This window comes from Peromyscus maniculatus, chromosome 1, assembly GCF_049852395.1.
Source record: "Peromyscus maniculatus bairdii isolate BWxNUB_F1_BW_parent chromosome 1, HU_Pman_BW_mat_3.1, whole genome shotgun sequence".
Taxonomy (NCBI): Eukaryota; Metazoa; Chordata; class Mammalia; order Rodentia; family Cricetidae; genus Peromyscus; species Peromyscus maniculatus.
The window spans coordinates 112,510,916-112,532,467 of record NC_134852.1 but is presented as its reverse complement, the minus strand read 5'-3'; the positions used below and the strand labels follow the sequence as shown (position 1 = coordinate 112,532,467).

The 21,552-nt window shown below is 41.9% G+C and overlaps 1 protein-coding gene and 1 pseudogene across 1 annotated transcript in view; both read left to right on the top strand.

Annotated features, from left to right (window-relative positions):
• LOC143268052 (T-cell ecto-ADP-ribosyltransferase 1-like) overlaps window positions 1–21,552 on the top strand; it is a 40,635-nt gene that overhangs the window by 9,913 nt on the left and 9,170 nt on the right. The window lies entirely within an intron of this gene.
• On the top strand, window positions 16,384–17,276 carry LOC102918378 (T-cell ecto-ADP-ribosyltransferase 1-like; annotated as a pseudogene).

Below are 21,552 nucleotides of genomic sequence, written 5' to 3'. Positions count from 1 at the left end.
ATGGACCCATGAAAATTAAGGTTTTATTGGAACCCAAGCCCTTCCACTCCATGCCCCTCTACTTCCTCCTGAGTCTCATGTTTGGTATGAATACAGGGTCATATTCCAACCCCCACTGCCATCAGACCTGGACCTGGTAACTGAGAAAGACAGATATGGGTAGGTGACAACTAACGTGGCTATAATATATCTATATTATATATAGATATTATATATATATTAGAGATATATAATGTGGCCAGTAACCTATACTTCGTCTTTACCTTTACTCACTGATGTCCACTTTAAATATCTGGTTGTACTGGAGAAAGGAAAGTTGTGGGAGTATATCTTTTGAGATAAATATACAGAGATTACAATTCTATACATACCCTGTGGCTTGGCACTCTAGCTGCCAGGAACAAGGGTGTTTCCTTTGCAAAACCTGGGTGGGGTTGTCAAACACAGGCTTCCTGAAAACACATGGATGAATAAATAGCAAGAAAGCCCCCTCTCTAGCAACACATGATAGGAAAATATAATCCAATGACCATAAAATAGAAGGTCTGAAAATTCCATAAAAAGAGTCTGGCTTTTGTGAACGAGGAAAAATCTGAGGAATCAGGCTCCGTGTCACAGGAAGGGACCCTGAGGATAGAGTTAATCATTCCCAGCCTGAAATCAGCCAGAATTACTGGTTATGCATTGACACCCACTTCCATGACACACAGAGATAGGAACTAACCAGACTGTCTGCCCAAAACTAATTGTGACAGTGGTAGGGGGTGTGATGGGGTGAGGGGCAGCTGAAATTAACTTTAGGGGGTTTGCAAGAGGCTGAAACTTGTCAATTACTGAGTCCCTTTAACCAAAGCAATTCCCCTTGTTCTGATGCCCGCTGTTCTGCCTTGTGGCTTAACTCATCTGGACAACAGCAATATCACCGAGCCCCTGAGACTACTAGGTTGGCATGTACTAATGGCGTGACTTAATGTGCTCTTCTGATGCTTTATGTAATGGAAAAAATAAACAATACATGTTAATGTGAAGCCTGAACTACAGGAAAAAATAAATAAAAGAGCTGGACCTGTCCTCCGCCCACTCCTGGTCAGAGCAGGGAGAGCTAGCTCCACAGCCACAGACGTCACATCAGCCTCTGTCATGGGAGATAAAACGTTAGGAAACTAAGAAGACAGTCTGATCAGAAGAGGTATTGTCAGTTTCCATTTCTGAATTAGAACAACAGTCAGACTTTCTTGCGGAAGTGCTGCTACAAAGTCAGAGGCTTAGACTTACTTCTGAGATGAGGGGACTAAATGTGGCTTTGGGAGAAACCTGTTGTTTCTATGCTGGTTGATCAGGAGTAATTAGAAAAAAATTGTCATGGCTGGGGAAGATGAGAGAGAGAGAGAGAGAGAGAGAGAGAGAGAGAGAGAGAGACAGAGACAGAGACAGAGACAGAGACAGAGACAGAGACAGAAACAGATTAGATAAGTGTGTTAGTGTCTGTTCTCTTGATTCCCCTGGCTAACTCATCTGCTACCAGCACTGACTGGCCCTTTAGTTCTTGTTCTGATTGGATAATCGGAGGTGTCCTGTATCTTAAACTGTAGAGCAGTGATTCCATGGTTTGACTCTTTCACTTAGACTAGTGGGGGATGTAACAGACCCCAGACCTTAGCACAGCTGATTTCATGATGGAAGCACTATTAAAGCCATGAAGCTCATCCTGTAGACAGCACCACCTGCCAAAACGGAAACAATGACTTAATACTTCAACATCCATAGTTCTGGGAAAGTCTCTAAATGTGCAAATCTGCTATTTTGGCTTCTGTATTCTGCTTTTAGTTAACTTCTCTTGTTAACTGAAGTACATCAACACAGAATTTTTTTTTTTTTTGCTTAAATGCTCACCCTGAGAAAGACTTGCTGCTCCACTGTGTTCCCTAATACTCCGTGTAGCTGTAGTCACTGACCAGCTAATCAATATTTTCTATTGGCTTCAACCCATGTCTGAGCAGTCTTCTCTGATGGACAACCTACAACACCACAGCCCTTTTTGTATTTTTGACTCTAAATCCAGAACCAAGTGGCTAAAGCTGCCAAGTTCTGCTGATTGATGGGGCTGGAACTTGGGCCCCCTCATTAAAACACATTTTTATATTTTTCTGTTTTTGATGGTTGCCTTCACTGGTAAGCTTTTCTTTAATTCTTTTTCACAAGTTGGAAGCTTAGCTGGGTGGGATCTTGCCCTGAGGTCACCACTCCCTTTATTCCATTAAGCCTCAGGCTTTTCTTTAAACTTTTTATCTTCTTGAGCAATTGGACTTAACTCTAATACTTGTACTCTTTTTCTCCTCAAACTACATTTTGAAATTTTCTACTCTTAGCTTGCCCCCTTTCATTATAGATCTGCATCAGAGTGGCCACTAATAACCACAGGACACTGTCAATACTAGGCTGTCTTGAAATCTCCTCTGCCAGTGACATTAAACTCCAAAACTCTTCCATGTAGCCTTGGCAAATCTTTTTGGGACATGGGCAGAAAGCAGCCACATTCTTTGCCAAACTATCACTACAGTGGTCTCTAGTCCACTTAGTAATATTCTTCTCCTCTGAAACCTCTTGAGCTGAGGTTCCCACAGTTCAGATCACCCTCGGCACCAATGTTTTCCATGCTGCTATTTGTATGGCCCATTAATCCCTGCTTAAAGTGTTCAGCTAGTCCACCATCTCAATGTACACATTCTGCCAACAAGCAGCATGGTCAGGTTTATCACCCTGTTCCCTGGTACCAACTTCTGTCTAAGTCACTGTTCTACTGCTGTGAAGAAAATCATGACCACAACAACTCTTAGAAAAGAAAGCATTTAAGTGAGACTTCCTTACAGTTTCAGAGATTCAGTCCATTATCAGCATGGCGTCATGCAGACAGACATGGTCCTGGAGAAGTAGCTGAGAGGTCAACCCCTGGGCAGCAGTAGGAGTGACTGCTGTGAATGGACTTCTTATAAGATCAGAGCCCACTCTCAGTGACACTCTTCCTCCAAACAGGCATCACCTAATAATCATTTCAAATAGTTCCACTCTCCGTTGATGAAGATTCAAATCTATGAGCCTCTATGGGCCATTCTCATTCAAACCACACACCTGAACTCCACTCCTGTACCTAATCACCCACAGCATGGCTCCCACCATCAGTTAAGGTGTGCCTCACGCAGTGTGTTGAGTGTTAAAACACACTCATGGCATTTTTGTCACCCCCTTCTTTCACAGCCACCTTCCTCTTTCTCACAGCCTTGGCATATAAAGGATTTGTCTACCCTGTCCTTTGTCTCCAAGAGATTTCTGATTTAGGCTCTGAGCATCTTCCTACCCACCCTCCTTTTCTAAAATTCCATTTTTGAGATAAGTTCTCAGGTAGTCCAGGCTGGTCTCAAACTTGCTATGTACTCAAGGCTGTCCTTGAACTCCTGATCTACCTGCCTCCAGCACCCAAGTGTTGGGATTTTAGGCACATCAGGAACACCTGGGAACACTTGTACAATTTTCAGGTTTGCATTTTTCTTCCAGTAGGGTTTTGTGCCTTTAGTCCAATATCAATCATCAGGACCAGGCAATGATATGTTTTGTCCATATAACATGATGGGATTATTCAGTAGTGTGGGAACAAACCAAAGCACTGGAGTCTGTTGCACCAAGATTGTGTGAGAGATCTTAATTAAAGGGAGAGTTAGAGCCAGAGCTATGAGATCTATATTTTCAGTCACTGGGGAGTGTAGCACGAGTCTTAACAGGTTTTATTAAGGAAATCAAACCCAGAACCAGGTATTGGGGTGAATGCTGGAAGATCAGAGAAGCAGAACAAGCCACAGCCACCTCACCTTGCCCATTCCTCAGCTGATCATGTTTCTTCAGACTGGAAGCCTCTGAGTCCTCATTCAGAATGAATCCCAACTGAACTGTGCTCAAAGCCTAAAAGCATAACCAGCTAGTTCCTGGTTTTCATGCCTTATATACCTTTCTGCTTTCTGCCATCACTTCCTGGGATTAAAGGCGTGAGTCACCATGCCTGGCTGTTTCCAGTGTGGCCTTGAACTCACAGAGATCTGGATGGGTCTCTGCCTTATGAATGCTAGGATTAAAAGTGTGTGTGCCACCATTTTCTGGCCTCTATATCTAGTGGCTGTTCTGGTCTCTGACCCCAGATAAGTTTATTAGGGTGCACAATATTTTGGGGAACACAATATCATCACATCAGAGGAGGTTTGAGACCAAGACGTTGTGCCAGCCTGAGTAACATAGCAAGACCCTGTTTCCAAAAAGGAGGAGGAGGAAGGGAGGAACGGGTAAGGGAAATAAGAGGAGGAAGGGGATAGGGTTCTTACTTGTAGGATCCTCCAAACATACAGCAGCATAAGCATACACTCTTCCTAGTTCTATTTCTGGGAAAGTTCACTTATGAAAGCTGGATGCACAAAAGGTCCCAGGGCATTACTTTGGTGGAGCCTCCCCGCCCCTTTTTCCTACACATGATGGAGCAGGAAGCTATAGATTTCTGTCCACCTGGTCTATTACAGCCTTTTTTTAACCTATGTCACCACCTGGTGGCTGTGTCTAGGGACCCAGGAAGCTGATGTATTTGTTACAAGATCTTGGATTGAAAGAAGCAGGTAGTTCTCAGAGGAAACTCTAACATCAACACTTTGTTCATATGCTCTAGTCAGCATATGAAAAAACTGTATCCAGGAGTAATTAAGAATGAAAAACATGCCGGGCGTGGTGGCGCATGCCTTTAATCCCAGCACTTGGGAGGCAGAGGTAGGAGAATCTCTGTGAGTTCAAGGCCAGCCTGGTCTATAAAGTAAGCTCCAGGATAGGCTCCAAAGCTACACAGAGAAACCCTGTCTCGAAAAAACAAAACAAAACAAGAAAACAAAAACAAACAAACAAAAAAAGAATGAAAAACATGAGCCTTAATATTGGTCAGCTCTATTCACCTTTACCTAATTGCCCTGAAATGCTCAGGTGATTTGGTGGTAGTTTTGTTTTGTTGACAGGGTCTCACTATTATAGACCTAGTTGGTCTCAAATTCACAGAGATCCTTCTGGCTCAGCCTCCCAAGTACTGGGATTAAAGATGTGAACCACCACAACAGGCTTTCTGGTAATTTGTAAAAGTAGTGTAAGGGCAAAAGTCAACAAACTTCTTCTTTCTGCATTGTCTACACAACACACACACACACACACACACACACACACACACACAGACACACACATACCACACACACACACACCACCACCACCACCAATCAGTCCTGTGGGGAATAACAGAAAAGTCCTGGCTCATTTTGGTACAGACAAAGGAAAAGATGCAGGATTGGGATGCAGTTTGGTTGGTAGACTGATTGCAGAGAACCAGGTCCTGGGTTCTATTTTTGCACAAATAAATCTGGAGTCCAGGTTATCCTCAGCTACATAGCCATGAAGAGGCCAATCTAGGCTAATGGAACCTTGTCTTGTACAAAAGCAAAAATAAAAAACTCAAAACAAAAAAGAGATGAAGAACAGAAAAGGTATAGTAAAAAATACAATTTATCTAATTTGAGTAGTTCATAAACTCTCTGGCTTCCCTTTCACATCTAACCTGAAACTGAAAGTGTATTGTCCACAGGATAAAAGGCCACAGTACTGTCTTCTGCAACACTTGCGTTTAGAAGAGGCCAGAGACCCAGTCACCAAAGACCTGCTCAGGTACCTGTCAACTCTGAACTCTGTCCTCTGAAGGAGAAGGCCTCTAAAGTTGAGGGGACCCTGAGAAAAAACTGATGGCTGTAGTGGGTATAAGTGTGTGTGTGTGTGTGTGTGTGTGTGTGTGTGTGTGACAGAGAGAGAGAGAGAGAGAGAGAGAGAGAGAGAGAGAGAGAGAGAGAGAGAGGGAGGGAGGGAGGGAGGGAGGGAGGGAGGGAGGGAGGGAGGGAGGGAGGGAGAGGGCCGGGTCTATGATTCAAGAGTCAAAGCCAGAAAGTCAGTTCTGGGCAAGAAATAGCCCCTGTAGGGAGATGGGATCAGATCTAGATAAAGGATGGACAGATATGAGGCTCTCAGTCTTCCTAGAGACTTAAAAATATAATGCAGGACCACACAATTTACCTCCCAGGTCCTGCAGGAAGCAACTGGTATCCATGTACATAGTCTCTTATGTATATAGACTCTTTACTTTCTATACTTGCTTGATTTTTCAGGATATGCTTAATTAATCCCATTTTCCTTCCAGCTCCATGCAAATTTAGCTTCTATCCTCTTCTTTGCTTTTTTTTAAAATCCATTTTTAATTAAAGAGTTTTTTGTTTTTCTTGTTTTTTCGAGACAGGGTTTCCTGGAGCTCACTTGGTAGTCCAGGCTGGCCTCGAACTCACAGAGATCCGCCTGCCTCTGCCTCCCAAGTGCTGGGATTAAAGGCGTGTGCCACCACGCCCGGCTAATTATAGAGTTTTAAAAGATGTGTTCTTGGGCTGGAGAGATGGCTCAGAGGTTAAGAGCACCGACTGCTCTTCCAGAGGTCCTGAGTTCAATTCCCAGCAACCACATGGTGGCTCACAACCATCTGTAATGAGATCTGGCACCCTCTTCTGTATATATAATAAATAAATAAATAAATCCTGTGTGTTACCAGGATTGATCCATCATCCCTCCTTACTAGGAAGACAGGATGTCAGTCACCTCATCTCTGGTAAGTATCCAAGCAGAGCTGTTCACAGAGTGTTGGTAAGCCATTGTGGGAGCAGTGTGAGCAGGAGCCTGGACTTCGAGATATGAAATAAAGGTTCAGTCATTAACCCAGAGCTGATCCATCAACAGACTGTTACAATACTGTGTGTACCCCTCTTTCATTGTCTTGTATTTCCTTACAGTTGTGTTTGAACTTGAAGATGACACCAAAAGTTCATGTGTTCCTCCTGACTTGGTTGTTAATCCAGCAGGTTCTCAACCCATGGTCTGCTGGCCCTGCCTTCCCCTGCCTTCCCCTGCCCACATCTTTGTGGTATTACAGATCCCAGGGTTCCTTATTTGGTTGGAAGATGTTAGAAAGCATGAATTTTTAAATAAATAAATTTATTATTTATTTTACATTCCATCTGTAGTTTTTCTCCCTCCTTCCTCTCCTCCTGATTTGTCCCCGCCACAAGTCCCTTCTGTTCCTACCCCCAATCCACTCCTCCTCTCTTTCTGTTTAGGAGAGGGCAAGTCTCTCATGAGTATCAACAGAACATGGCATAGCAAGTTGCAGTAAGATTAAGGACCCCCCCCCCCATGTATTAAACTAGGCAAGGCAACCCAGCATGAGGAGTAGGGTCCCAAAAGCCAGTAAAAAAAAGTTGGAGCCCAACCCTGTTCCAACTCTTAGGAGTTCCACAAGAGGACTAAGATACACAACTTAGCATATATGCAGAGTGTCTAGGTCAGTCCCATGCTGGCTCCCTGGTTGTCAGTTCAGTCTCTGTGAGCCCCTATGAGCCCAGGCTAGTTGATTCTGTGTTTTCTTGTGGTGCCCTTGACCTCTCAGGCTCCTACACTCCTTTCTCCTCTTCTTCTGCAGGATTCCCCCAAACTCTGCCTAATGTTTGGCTGTGGGTCTCTGCATCTGTTTCCATCAGATGCAGGATGGCTCTACTCTGGTGACAATTGGGCTAGGCACCAATCTCATCACAGCTGATGGCCAGTTCAGGCTATGTATCTGCTATTGCTTGGAGTCTTAGCTGGGGTTGTAAATTACTGGGAGATTCCCTTGCACCGGGTTTTTACCTGACCCTGAAATGCCTCCTCTTTCTAGTAGTTTCTTTCAGTGCTCTTCCCTTATGCCCCCACAACCTCTTGCTCATGTTCCCATCCCCACCTGCCCTCAGTCCACTCACAAAATCTCTTCTATTTCCCTTCCCCAGATTCACCATGAACCTTCCTTGTTACCTAGTCTCTCTGGATCTGTAGATTGTATCATAGTTATCCTTATTTTACAGGTAATATCCACTCATGAGTGAGTGTTTCTTTCTCGGTTTGGGTTACTTCACTGAGGATTTTTTTCTAGTTCCACCCAATTGCCTTCAAATTTCTTGGTGTCTTTATTTTTAACAGCTGAGTAATACTTCATTGTGTAAATGTACAACATTTTCTTTATCCATTCCTTGGTTGAGGGGCATCTAGATTGTTTCCAGGTTCTGGCTACTACAAATAAGCTGCTATGAACATGGTTGAGCAAGTGTCCTTGTGGGATGATTGAGCATCCTTTGGGTAGATGCCCAAGAGTTGTGTAGCTTGCTCTTGTGGTAGATTGATTTCCAGTTTTGTGAGAAACCACCACACTGATTTCCAAAGTAGCTGTAAAAATTTACACTCCCACCAGCAATGGAGGAGTGTTCCCCTTGTTCTACATCCTCTCCAGCATGAGCTGTCACTTGTGTTTTTGATCATAGCCATTCTGACTGGTATAAGATGGAATCTCAGAGTCGTTTTGATTTGCATTTCCCTGATGGCTAAGGATGTTGAGCATCTCCTTAAGTGTTTCTCAGCCATTTGAGATTCTTCTGTTGAGAATTCTCTGCTTAGATCTGTACCTCATTTTTAATTGAATTATTTGGTTTGTTGATATCTAGTTTCTTGAGTTCTTTGTGTATTTTGGAAATCAGCCATCCCTCTGTTGGATGTGGGTTTGGTGAAGATCTTTTCCCATTCTGTAGGCTGCTATTTTGTCCCTATTGACAGTGTCCTTTAACTTACTGAAACTTTTCAATTTCATGACGTCTCATTCATTAACTGTCAATCTTAGTTCCTGTGTGATTGGTGTTCTGTTCAGGAAGTTGTTTCCTGTGCCAATGCATTTGAGATTATTTCCTACTTTCTCTTCTATCATGTTCAGTGTATCTGGATTTATGTTGAGGTCTTTAATCCACTTAGACTTAGGTTTTGTGCAAGGTGATATACATGGCTCTATTTGCATTCTTCTACATGCTGACATCCAGTTAGACTAGCACCATTTGTTGAAGATGCTTTCTTTTTCCCATTGTATAACTTTGGCTTCTTTATTTAAAAACCAGGTGTCTATAGATGTGTGTGTTTACATCTGGGTCTTTGGCTCAATTCCGTTGATACACCTGTCTGTTTTTATGCCATACTATGAGGTTTTTATTACGACAGCTTTATAGCAGAACTTGAAATCAGGGGTGGTGATACCTCCGGAAATTATTTTATTGTACAGGATTGTTTTAGCTATCCTGGAATTTTTGTTTTTCTATATGAAGTTGAGTATTGTTCTTTTGAGGTCTGTCAAGAATTGTGTTGGGATTTTAGTGGGGATTACATTGAATCTATAGCTTGCTTTGGGTAAGATCACCATTTTTTTCTATGCTAATCGTACCAATCCATGAGCATTGGAGATCTTTCCATCTTCTGATATCTTCTTCAATTTCTTTCTTCAAAGACTTGAAGTTCTTGCCATACAAGTCTTTTACTTGCTTTGTTAGAGTTACACCAAGATACTTTATATTATTTGAGACTAGTGTAAAAGGTGTTGGTTCTCTGATTTCTTTCTTAGCCTGTTTATTGTTTGTATATAGGAGGGGTACTGATTTGAGTTAACCTTGTATTCAGCCATTTGACTAGAGGTCTTATCAGCTGTAGAAGACTCCTTGTAGGGTTTTTTATTTTGTTTTTGGTCACTTATGTGTACTATCATATATCATCTGAGAATAATGATACTTTGACTTCTTCCTTTCCAGTTTGTATCCCTTTGATTTTCTTTAGTTGTCTTATTGCTTTAGCTAGAACTTCAGGTACTATATTGAATAGTTATGGAGACAGTGAACAACCTGCTCTCATTCCTTATTTTAGTGTAATTGCTTTGAGTTTCTCTCCATTTAATTTGATGCTGGCAATTGGCTTGCTGTATTTTGCTTATATTATGTTTAGGTATGTCCCTTGTATCCCTGATCTCTCCCAGACTTTTATCATGAAGGAGTGTTGGATTTTGTCAAAGGCTTTTTCAGCATCTAATGAAATGATCATGTGTCTTTTTTTCTTTCAGTTTGTTTATATGGTGGATTACATTGAAAGATTTCCATATGTTGAACCATCCCTGCATCTTTGGGATGAAGCCTACTTGATCATGGTGGATGATGTTTTTGATGTGTTATTGGATTTGTTTTTTCAGTATTTTATTGAGTATTTTTACATCAAAGTTCATGAGTGAAAATGGTCTGTAATTATCTTTCTTTGTTGGGTCTTGGTGTGGTTTAGGTATCAAGGTGGCTGTGGCCTCACAGAAAAAAATTGTCAATGTTCCTTCTGTTTCTGTTTTGTGAAATAATTTGAAGAGTTTTGATTTTAGCTCTTTTTGTAAATTATTTATTTATGTATTTATTTATGTATTCATGTATGTATGTATGTATGTATTTATTTATTTATTTTTCCAGACAGGGTTTCTCTGTGTAGCTTTGTGCCTTTCCTGGAACTCACTTTGTAGCCCAGGATGGCCTCGAACTCACAGAGATCTGCTTGCCTCTACCTCCTGAGTGTTGGAAATAAAGGTGTGCGCCACCACCACCCGTAGCTCTTTTTTTTTTTTTTTTTAAGTCTGGTAGAATTCTGTGTTAAAACCATCAGGCCCTGGACTTTTTTTGGTTGGGAGACTTTAATGACGGCTTCTATTTCCTTAGGGGTTATAGGTCTATTTGAATTATTTATCTGATCTCAATTTAGCTTTGGTAAGTGCTATCTATCAAGAAATATATCCATTTCTTTTAGATTTTTCAATTTTGTGGAGTACAGGTTTTTGAAGTATGACCTAATGATTCTCTGGATTTCCTCAGAGACTGCTGTTATGTCCCCCTTTTCATTTCATATTTTATTGGTGTAGATATTCTCTGTATGCTTTTTAATTAGATTGGAGAAGGGCTTATTTATTTTGTTGATTTTCTTGAAGAACGAACTCTTTGTTTCATTGATTCTTTTATTGTTCTCTTTGTTTCTATTCTATTGATTTCAGCTCTCCGTTTGATTATTTCCTGATGTCTACTCCTATTAGGTGTGTCTCTTTATTTTTATTCTAGAGCTTTCAGGTGTGCCGTTAAGTCACTAGTATGAGATCTCTCCAAATTTCTCATGAAGGCACTTAGTGCTATGAACTTTCTTCTTAGCATCACTTTCATTGTATCCCATAAGTTTGGGGAAGTTGTGCATTCAATTTCACTGAATTCTAGGAAGTCTTTAACTTCTTTCTTTATTTTTTCCTTGACCAGAGGTAACTCAGTAGAGTTATTCAGCTTCCACAAGTTTGTAGGCCTTCTGTTGTTGTTGAAATCCAGCTTTAATCCATGGCGGTCTGATAAGATGCAGGGGTTTACTTCAATTTTTTTGTGTCTTTTGAGACTTGCTTTGTGGTCGTGTATGTGGTCAGTTTTGGAGAAGGTTCCATGCAGTGCTGAGAAGAAGATGCATTCTTTTGTGTTTGGGTGAAATGTTCTATAGATACCTGTTAAATCCATTTGAGTCATAACATCTGTTAGTTCCATTATTTCTCTGTTTAGTTTCTATCAGGATCACATGTCAGTTGGTGACAATGGGATGTTAAAGTCTCCCATTATTATTGTGTGTGGGTTCTACATGTGATATAAGCTTTAGCAATTTGTTTTACAAATATGGATACCCTTCCATTTGGGGAATAGATGTTCAGAACTGAGACATCATCTTGTGTATTTTTCCTTTGATGAATGAAATGCCCTTCTCTTTCTCTCTTGATTAATTTTGGTTGGAAGTCTATTTTCTTAGGTACTAGGATAGCTACACAAGCTTGCTTCTTAGGTCCTTTTGATTGGAAAATCTTTTTCCAACCCTATATTCTGAGGTAATGACTATCTTTGATGTTGAGGTGTGTTTCTTGTATGCAGCAGAATGTTGGATCCTGTTTTTTGTATCCTTTCTGTTAGCCTGTGTCTTCTGATGGTGAATTGAGTTCATCAATATTGAGGAATATTAATGACCAATGATTGTCAATTCCTGTTATTTTGGTGGTGTTGGTAGTGTTGGTGGTCGTGGTGGTGTGTGTATGTTTGTCTGTCTGTATGTGTGTTTCCTTTTTGGTGGTGTGAGATTATCCATTGCCTGTATTTTTGTGAGTCTATTAACTTCTGTGGTTGGAGTTCTCCTTCTAGTGCATTCTGTAGGTTTTGTGGATAGATATTGTTTAAATTTGATTTTGTCATGAAATATCTTGTTTTCTCAATCTATGGTGATTGACAGTTTTGCTGGGAATAGTAATCTGGGCTGACATCTGTGGTATTTTAGAGTCTGCAAGACATCAGTTTCAGTCCTTCTGGACTTTAGGGTCTCTGTTGAGAAGTTGGGTGTGATTTATATGTCACTTGTCCTTTTTCCTGTAACACAAATCTTAAAAGGTCTTATAATAAAAAGCTTGGAGACAGATACTCGGGTAAAAGCTGAAAGATCAGAGAAGCAGAATAGCCAGCCATTAGCTCTTACCTCTATAAAAACCTCAGCCTCGGGGCTGGAGGGATGGCTCAGTGGTTAAGAGCACCAACTGCTCTTTCAGAGGTCCTAAGTTCGATTCCCAGCAACCACATGCTGTCTTACAACCACTTGTAATGAGATCGGGTGCCCTCTTCTGGCCTGCAGGGACACATGCAGGCAGAACATAATAAATAAGTAAATACATAAATCTTAAAAAAAAAAAAAAACATAGAAATTTAAAAACAAATGTATTTAAAAAAATACTCTATAAAAAAAAACAACAACAACAAAAAAAAACACCTCAGCCTCAAGAGTGAGTTCCTGTTTCCTCATGCCTTATATACCTTTCTCTGCCCTGCCATATTACTTCCTGGCATTAAAAGCATGTGTGCTTCCCAAGCAAAGGCATAAGATCTCAAATGCTAGGAATAAGAGTGTGTGCCACCACTGCCTGGTCTCTATGTCTAATCTAGTGGCTGGCTCTGTCCTCTGATCATCAGGCGAGTTTATCAGAGTACACAACATATCACCATATTTTCCCTTGCTGCTTTTAATATTCGTTCTTTGTTCTGTATGTTTAGTGTTTTGATTATTATGTAGCAAGGGGATTTTCTTTTCTTTTCTAATCCAAACCATTTGCTGTTCTTGTACCTTTGTGGGCTTGTCCTTATTTAGGTTGTAAAATTTTTCTTCTATGATTTTGTTAAATATATTCTCTGGGTTTTTGAGCTGGGATTCTTCTTCTATCCCTATTATTCTTAGATTTGGTCTTTTCATAGTGTCCCATATTTCCTGGATGGTTTATATTAGGAATTTTTTAGATTTAATATATATTTGACTGATGAACCTATTTCCTCTATGGTGTCTTCAATATCTGAGATTCTCTCTTCTATCTCTTGTATTCTGTTTGTGATGCTTGCATCTGTAGTTCCTGTTCACTTACCCAGATTTTCCATTTCCAGAATTTCCTTGGTTTGTGTTTTCTTTATTGCTTCTATTTCCATTTTTAGGTCTTGAACAGTTTCCTTCATCTGTTTGGTTTTTTCCCCTTGGTTTTCTTTTAGGTATTTATTGATTTCTTCCAATTTTTTTGTTTGTCTTTTCCTCAATTTCTTTAAGGAATTTCTTTATATCCTCTTTAAGGACCTATTCATCTTCATAAAGTCATTTTAAGGTCATTTTCTTGTGCTTCAGCTTCATTGGAATATTCACGTCTTGCTGTTGTAGGATAGCTGGGCTCTGGTGGTGACATATTGCCCTTTCCACTATTGTGTTCTTTTTTTTTTTTTTTTTTTTTTTTTTTTTTTTTGGTTTTTCAAGACAGGGTTTCTCTGTGTAGCTTTGCGCCTTTCCTGGAGCTCACTTGGTAGCCCAGGCTGGCCTCGAACTCACAGAGATCCGCCTGCCTCCGCCTCCCGAGTGCTGGGATTAAAGGCATGCGCCACCAACGCCCGGCCACTATTGTGTTCTTACTTTGGCATTTAGGCATCTGGATTTAGGATGATTATAGGTCTAGGTGTTGATTTCTGCGTTTGTCTTTGTTGAATGGGTGTTTTTTTTTCCCTTGGTTTTTCTTTCCTCTCTAATCTTCTGGCCTAAATGGCCAGGGTTCTTGTGATTAACATGTCTTCAGGTCCAGTAGGGTGTTCCTTCTGAGGTTTGGGGGGGCTATGTTTCTTTAGACATGGTCTGGCCTCTGGTAAAGCCAAAGCCTTATTCCAAAGTTGTAGCCTTGGGTATGTGTGTTGCAGTCTGGGTTGTTAGGCAGGCTCATAGGGGGTTTTGTGGTTTTCTACATCAAGCCTGGCCTCCTAAGGCTGCTGGGGCTGTGGGCCCTAATGTGGAGTCTGGGGGGGGGCAGTCTGGGTTTTTTGGAGGTTTTAAATTGTTAGCTGGTCGTAGGCCCTGTCTTACATGAGGTTCCTAGAACCTGTCTGGCCTCTGGAAAGGCTGAAGACTTCTTCCAAAGTAGTAGGCCGGGATATGGAGTACTAGAGTGGGGGTGCAATCTGGAGTTGTTGGACAGGCTTAAAGAGGTTTATTGGGTGATGGGCAGTGTCTTACCTGGGGTTACTAGGACCTATCTGTCCTCCCATAAGGCTGTCAGGGAAATGGACCCTAATATGGAGCCCAGGGGAGAAAGTGCAATCTAGGAAGAAACATGAATCTTGAAGAAGTAATGTACATATAATAGCAATATGGCAAGGGGATGTATGAGGTGTGAATATGAGCAATATTGATATAGATACATAGGATATAGAGATGATAAGACAAAAGGGTAGATTAATGAACCTACTTTTAAAGAACAACTTGTTTTAAATGTTTTACATTGGTATAGATTTTAGTTTATGTTTAAAATGTTTTATATTGGTATAAATTTAAGTTTATTGACACAAACTTGAAGTTGATTTTGTTATACTGTATATATATATATATATATATATATATATATATATATATTTCTATTCTTGTTTGAGGTATTATGTTTATGTAACTCATTTAAAATTGTAATGGATAATTAAGAAATAGATTAATAATTAGTCATCTATTATAATCATATTTATAGCCATGTTAGTTAAGTCTTCTAGGTATACATAGATATATTTCAGATAGATAGGTAGTCTTTAACCACATCAAAGACCTAAGAAGGATATAATACTACCTGAGAAATGGGGGAAGGATGCAAGCAACTTTTGGGAGTCTTGCAGGGTAGACAAGAGACAGCTGACAGCCTGGACAGTTATCCAAAGTTCTCTTGTAAAGTTGGGGCATTTGTCTTCAGCCCACAGGCCTAGAGTCTCTCATTCACTTTTTTCTGTGTCCTGTAGAATGTCTAGCAGTTTCCTCTGTGAAGCAGGAACCTGAAGGACCATTTTATCAAGCAAAGTTCAGTGGTCACCTTCCTATGGGTCCTACATGTCCAGTTTATCAAGCAGACCAGGCAAGAACAGTTTCTTGCCCAAATGGCTATTTTTGCCAAGGTGAAGATAAACTCCATATGGAGTATCTTCGATGCCCATTCTCCTCTCCAAAGTAAATCTAGTGCTGTCAGGAGCAGACATGTCTCACTGTCCAGAATGTCTAAATTTTTTAAACGTTTTAAATGCCATATTCTGTAGGTCTTTCATGTGTTTAAAGACTAGATACTTACAAATTTCCTTAATTATGATAAAAGATAAGTTAGATATAAAACCTTAAACTCACAAATATAAGATAGGTAGGATATTTTCTTTGATATTGTAACTGTAATTCTTGCTTGATAATTGTTTTGTTATATGTAATTTTACCATGTTAAAGTTAAGACTTTCCTTTTTTAAAAAAAAAAGAAGAAAAGGGGAAGTGCTATGGATATCTCTCTATATAAATAAAACACTGATGGCCAGTAACCAGACAGGAAGTATAGGCGGGACAAGGAGAGAGGAGAATTGGGGAAACAGGAAGAAGGAGGGAGAGACACTGCAGCCACCACTAGGACAAGCAACAGGTAAAGACACCGGTAAGCCACCAGCTACGTGGCAAGGTATAGATTTATAGAAATAGGCTAATTTAAGATACAAGAACAGTTAGCAAGAAGCCTGCCATGGCCATACAGTTTATAAGTAATATAAGCGTCTGAGTAATTATTTTATACATGGATTGTGGGACTGCGGGGCTTAGTGGAACCTGGAGAGAAGCCCTCCAGCAACACAATATATAATCCTATACATGTAAGAAAATGTCATAATGAGGTTTGTTATTTTATATACTGAATAAAAATTTGATTGACTAAAGAAGAATATTATAGTATCCATAAACACAAAAGAATCAGAGATCTCAGTCTTACCTTTCTGCATTCCTTATAATGTCCATAATGAGATTGTGTCCATACATGTGCCATGTGTGAGGATGGCGTATGCAGTATCTCATGCTGTAGGCTCCAGACAGCACCCAGCACATGCTGATAACATAGTACACTTAGCAAGTAACAAAGAACCCTACTTCTCTCTTTCAGGTGACAGGCCTGACTGAGCCTTCCAACCTGGACATGGCTCCCAATGCATTTGATGATCAGTATGAGGGCTGTGTTGGAGACAAGGAGAGAAAAGCACCACAGCTGTTACAAGAAGACTTCAACATGAATGGGCAATTAAAACTTGAGTGGGAAAAGGCAGAGAAAAGATGGAAGAAGATAAAAAAAACATCATGAGCAATCCCAAAGGTTTCCAAGATTTCCATGGAACGGCTTTACACTGGGAAAATACACAAAGATTTTAACAGAGCTGTTAGAGAGTTCAAGAAAAATCCTCATAACTTTCATTACTTTTACATTACAAGGCCTTCCATTACTACTTAACAAGAGCCCTTCAGTTTCTGAGTAACAATAATTGTTACAATGTTTACTGAGGCACCAGGAACAAATTTCATTACAGTGGGAAGGGCTCTGTGTGGTTTGGGCAGTGCACTTCTTCATCTTTGAATGAGAGAGCAGCTCTTGATGGCTTTGGTGGTGCTAGTGGGACACTGTTTATCATGAGGACCTGCTTGGGGGTTTATAAAAAGCATTTTCCTAGTACCCTGAGGAAGAGAGGTGTTAATTCCAGGCTATGAAGTATTTCACAAAGCCAACAAAACAGCAAGTGGAAAAGGGTATGACAAAATTTTTCTGCACTCCCCCAAAAGAGAGAAGAGCAACTTCAATTGCTTCTATTGCGGTTCTACCGACAAGAGCCATTTCAGCAGCTCAGGTGAGTCTGGGTCTGTGTTAGAGGTGGAGCTGGTGGGGACATCATGAAATGGAAGAGGGGTGCTCCCTACCAGAAGACACCTGGTTGACCATGTACATGGTGAGGGTGCCTAGAATGATGGAGGGTAGCATTGGTAAGCCAAGTGGCACATACGTCAGTGCAGGTGTATTAGGAATGGTTGAACACAGTGAGGGACTTCAGGAAAATACTTATTACCAGGCCCAGCCCTGTGAGGAGTGAGAAGTGCCGTCAGTGGATATTTATCCTTTTAAACCAAAACTTCCCTGTGTTTGGGATCTCTATGGCTGTATACCCATCATTCCTTGTGGCCTGGATTCTCTCTTCTCCCCTTGACCACATTTCTTACTCTATGCAAGCAAAGATACCATCAGTTTTAGTTTGGTGATTACTTTTCAAGGCATAGTTCAAATATCACTTATGATAGCAATCCTTCTTTAATATTTCCAGAGAAAATTACTGTACAATGCTCTTTTTTAATAGTAATTAGATTCAAGCATCACTAGCTCTGTGACTCTTGGCAAGTTATCAAATGTCTGTGGCTCATTTCCCTTTTTGAACCCTAAAGACCCAAATGACAAATATTCTTGTAATATTGTTTTGAGAATTAAAAGAGAGGCATTCAAGATGTATTACGTGGCATGTAGACATCAATCGACAAATGTCTTTTATTTTTAAAGATGAAGACCCATGTGCACAAGTCAGACATCTGATCCAAACTCATAATGGGGTAGGTCTCAACATTCACAGGAAAATCAATTGCTTACAGTCTAGAGATTTTGTCTCCTACTGCCCACCACTCAGGATCTGCATAGTGTCTGGATTACTTACTTACATCCAGGCTCCACGAAATATTGTCCTAGGAAGTTAAGTTTGAGTGAGAGGTCAGGGAGAACCAGAAATGAGGTACAATTAGACTACTGAGTACAGAGCATTCTTAGATCTAATCAGCTTTGACAATATAGAGTTTCTGGAAACATAGGAAGTCTTTGGAGCAAGAAGTGGAACTACAGAAGTGATCACAGGGGCTTCATGCATTTGCATAGAGAAATTTGGAATTTATATCAAGCCCAAGGAAACCATGACCCCTACCCAGGCCCCCAATTCAGTCAGAAAGATGCTGTCCTTCTGGGCCAAATGGTTGAAGTCCAAGCAGGCTGAGAGTCACAGGTAGGTTCTGGTTCACACCAGCTGGCATAGAAGGAATACACATTGCTGGAACAATGGACTTTCAGAAGGTTCAGACCCAGGAACCTCCTTTTGGGTGAAGAAGGAGAAGCCTGTTGGGCTCTCTAGAAAGCTATGAAGTCTCAGGATAGGAAAGACTTTTATCCCCAGTCAGTGTCTTAGAGCACAGGACCCTGGAAGTGATGGGGATCCATCAGTTTGCTCTCATCCTGGTACTTGAGTACTTTAGGAATCCTGAGGAAGCCAGAAGTGTCTAGCCAGGCAACTGGCCCCCTAGAGCCTACTCTCTTGGGTTTTGAGCTGGATGTAAAGTTCTGAATGTTTAGGAGCGCTATCCCTGTCTTGAGCTTTCCCACATGAATCCTTCCTTTCTCCTCCCATCTACAGCAACCCTGCTGCTTGTGCTACCTGGTCTCCTGATCCAGCTGCTGCCTCTTGCTGAGCTGTAGCCCTCTTCTGCCTGCAGTTCATGGGTCTGAGTGTTGAAGGGAGGCCCAGGGGCAAGAACTTGGCTGGTTCTGTAAGGTGTGTGGTAGAATGTTGGGTGCGACCATTTTGGGGGAGATCTACTTTAGCATTCATGACTTTCATAGACACCCAAGGACCTACTGGGCCTGTGGGTGAAATTATATCCTCTGACTTCAAATTTACTACCCTTTGACACTTTGCTATGATCAAAAAACAATGTTTGTCTGCATGGTCGGCAGTAACAGTTTTAAAGTTTGTAAATGTGATGAATGTTAGAATCTAGGAAATAAACCATTTATAACCACACCTTGATTTGTGTGACTAGTATTTCTTAGGTGAATTATTTATTTGAGAAACTCTCCTAAGGCATGAGGTCTGATGTTCACACTGATACAGCTGAGAAGGTTCTTCTTGTACATTTCTCAGATGCTCCTGCAGGACAAATTGAGTGGGCCATAAATGTAAGGGCTGACCTAGAAAGTCCCATCCCTACTCTACCCCATCAGAAACACAGCCAGCTATTGAACTCTGTGGCATTAGCTTTTGCCTTCCATCTTTATGTAGGTTCCAGGGATCTAATTCAGGTTGCCAGCTTCACTCATCAAGCATTGCTGAGCCATCTCAGCAACCCAGACAGGCACATTTTTAGGTATATATGGATCAAGAATTCTGTGTCCTGTACAATGCCATTAAACTTCAAAACTCGTCCATGTAGCCTCAGGTAGATTTTCTTTTCTTTTTTTTTCTTTTTTTCTTTTTTTGACAAGAGCAGAAAGCAGCCACATTCTTTGCCAAACTATCCCAACAATGGACTCTAGACCACTTAGTAATATTCTTCTCCTCTGCAACCTCTTGAGCTGGGGTCCCCTACAATTCAAATCACCCTCAGCACCACAGTCGTCATTGCTCCTAGAAGCCTGGCCCATTGAGCCCCACTTAAATTTTCTACTAATTCAAACTCCCAATGTTCACATTCTTCCATCATACAACATGGTCGTGTCTATAACCTTGCTCCCTGGTACCAACTTCTGTCTTAGTCACTGTTCTATTGCTGTGAAGAGAAGCCATGCCCACAACTCTTAGAAAAGAAACCATGTAAGTGGGACTTGCTACAGTTTCAGAGATTTAGTCCATTGTCACCATGGTGGGAAGCATGGTGTCATACAGACAAACATGGTACTGGATGTACATGGTACACACACAGCTGTGTGGTCTGTATCCAGATCCATAGGTAGCAGTAAGAGGGAGTCTCTGAGTTGGGTAAGGGCTTCTTGTAACCTCAGAGCCCATCCCCAGTGACACTCTTCCTCCAAACAGTCAGCACCTAATAATCCTATCAAGTTGTGCTGCAAAGTGCTGGGTGTTGGGTGCCATTTTGGTGAACATATGTGTGGAGGGCTATAGGGGTGAGAAAGGCAGTGAGGTTCATGTCCCGTGGAGAGAAGTGGATCTGGGAAGGCAAAGGTGGTGAGAAACAGGGTGATGTGGGGGCCTGCTTCCCGTCTTGGGCCCTGATGATGTCTAGTCCAGGGCAGGGGCCAGGAGCCATGTCTGGTCCATCGGCTTGCTACAACTGCAGATTGTGCTGATGTCCATGGCTCCTGCTACCACTGAAGGCCATGAGGATGCCCAGGGTCTGGACCACCACATGTGGCCAAGTTGGTGCCCAGGGGCCATGCCATCACAGGGGCCATCCTGATCTTAGGGGCCTGAGCTGCCACCCGGGATCATGGAGATGTCTGAGCTTGAGCTGTAGCCTAGAGCCATGTCTGGGCCTATGACCCTACCACAGCCAGAGTCTGTGTTGATAATCAAGGTTCCTGTTGCCATGGAGGATGGGGTGGGTGCCTGGCATCTAGGCCTCCACCTGGAGGTATTTTGGTGTCTGAGGGCCATCCTTCAGCCATGGTGATGCCAATCTGTGTGGTCTGTGCTGCCACCTGGGGCCATAGTGGCATCTGACCTGAATTGCTGCTAGAGGCCATGTCTAAGTCTGTGGCCTGTAACAACCAGGGTCTATGGCTTCTATTGCCATTAGGGGCCATGTGGCTGCTCAGGGTCTCTACCACCACCTGGGACCGTGGTGGAGTCTGGGAACCTCGCACTTCTAGGCCCATGCTAATCTGAGAGGCCTCTGTTACTACCCAGGGCCATGGTGACATCTGAGCCCATGCTACTGTTGATGGCCATGTCTGTGTCCATGGCCCTGCCACAGATAGGGTCTGTGATGATATCAATTGCCATGTTACCACAGGGGCCTATGGGAACCATGTGCTGAACCGTGAGTTGAAGTACATGGGTCTTGTTGTGCTGGCCCCTCCCCTCACTGGCCAGGGGAGAGCTGCCCCTTCCCACCTCTCCAATCTTTGGAGCGCTGACCCTGTCCTTCACCAGCTCTGGGATAACTGACCCCAATACCCCTGGCATGGGGAAGATGGCTCTGCCCCTAATAGGAGAGTTGGCTCCCCACACTAGGGAATGCTGGCCCCACCCTTCACCACCAGCAGGGGAGAACTGGTCCCACCCCTCACCTGAGGGGGCTTGTCCCAACAACCCAGACTGACCAACTCAGCAGCCACACAGCTACAAACCAGGGATTTGAGCTGGCACCATCCAACATCTACCCCATCTACGACCTGCTGGAGTGCATGAAGGG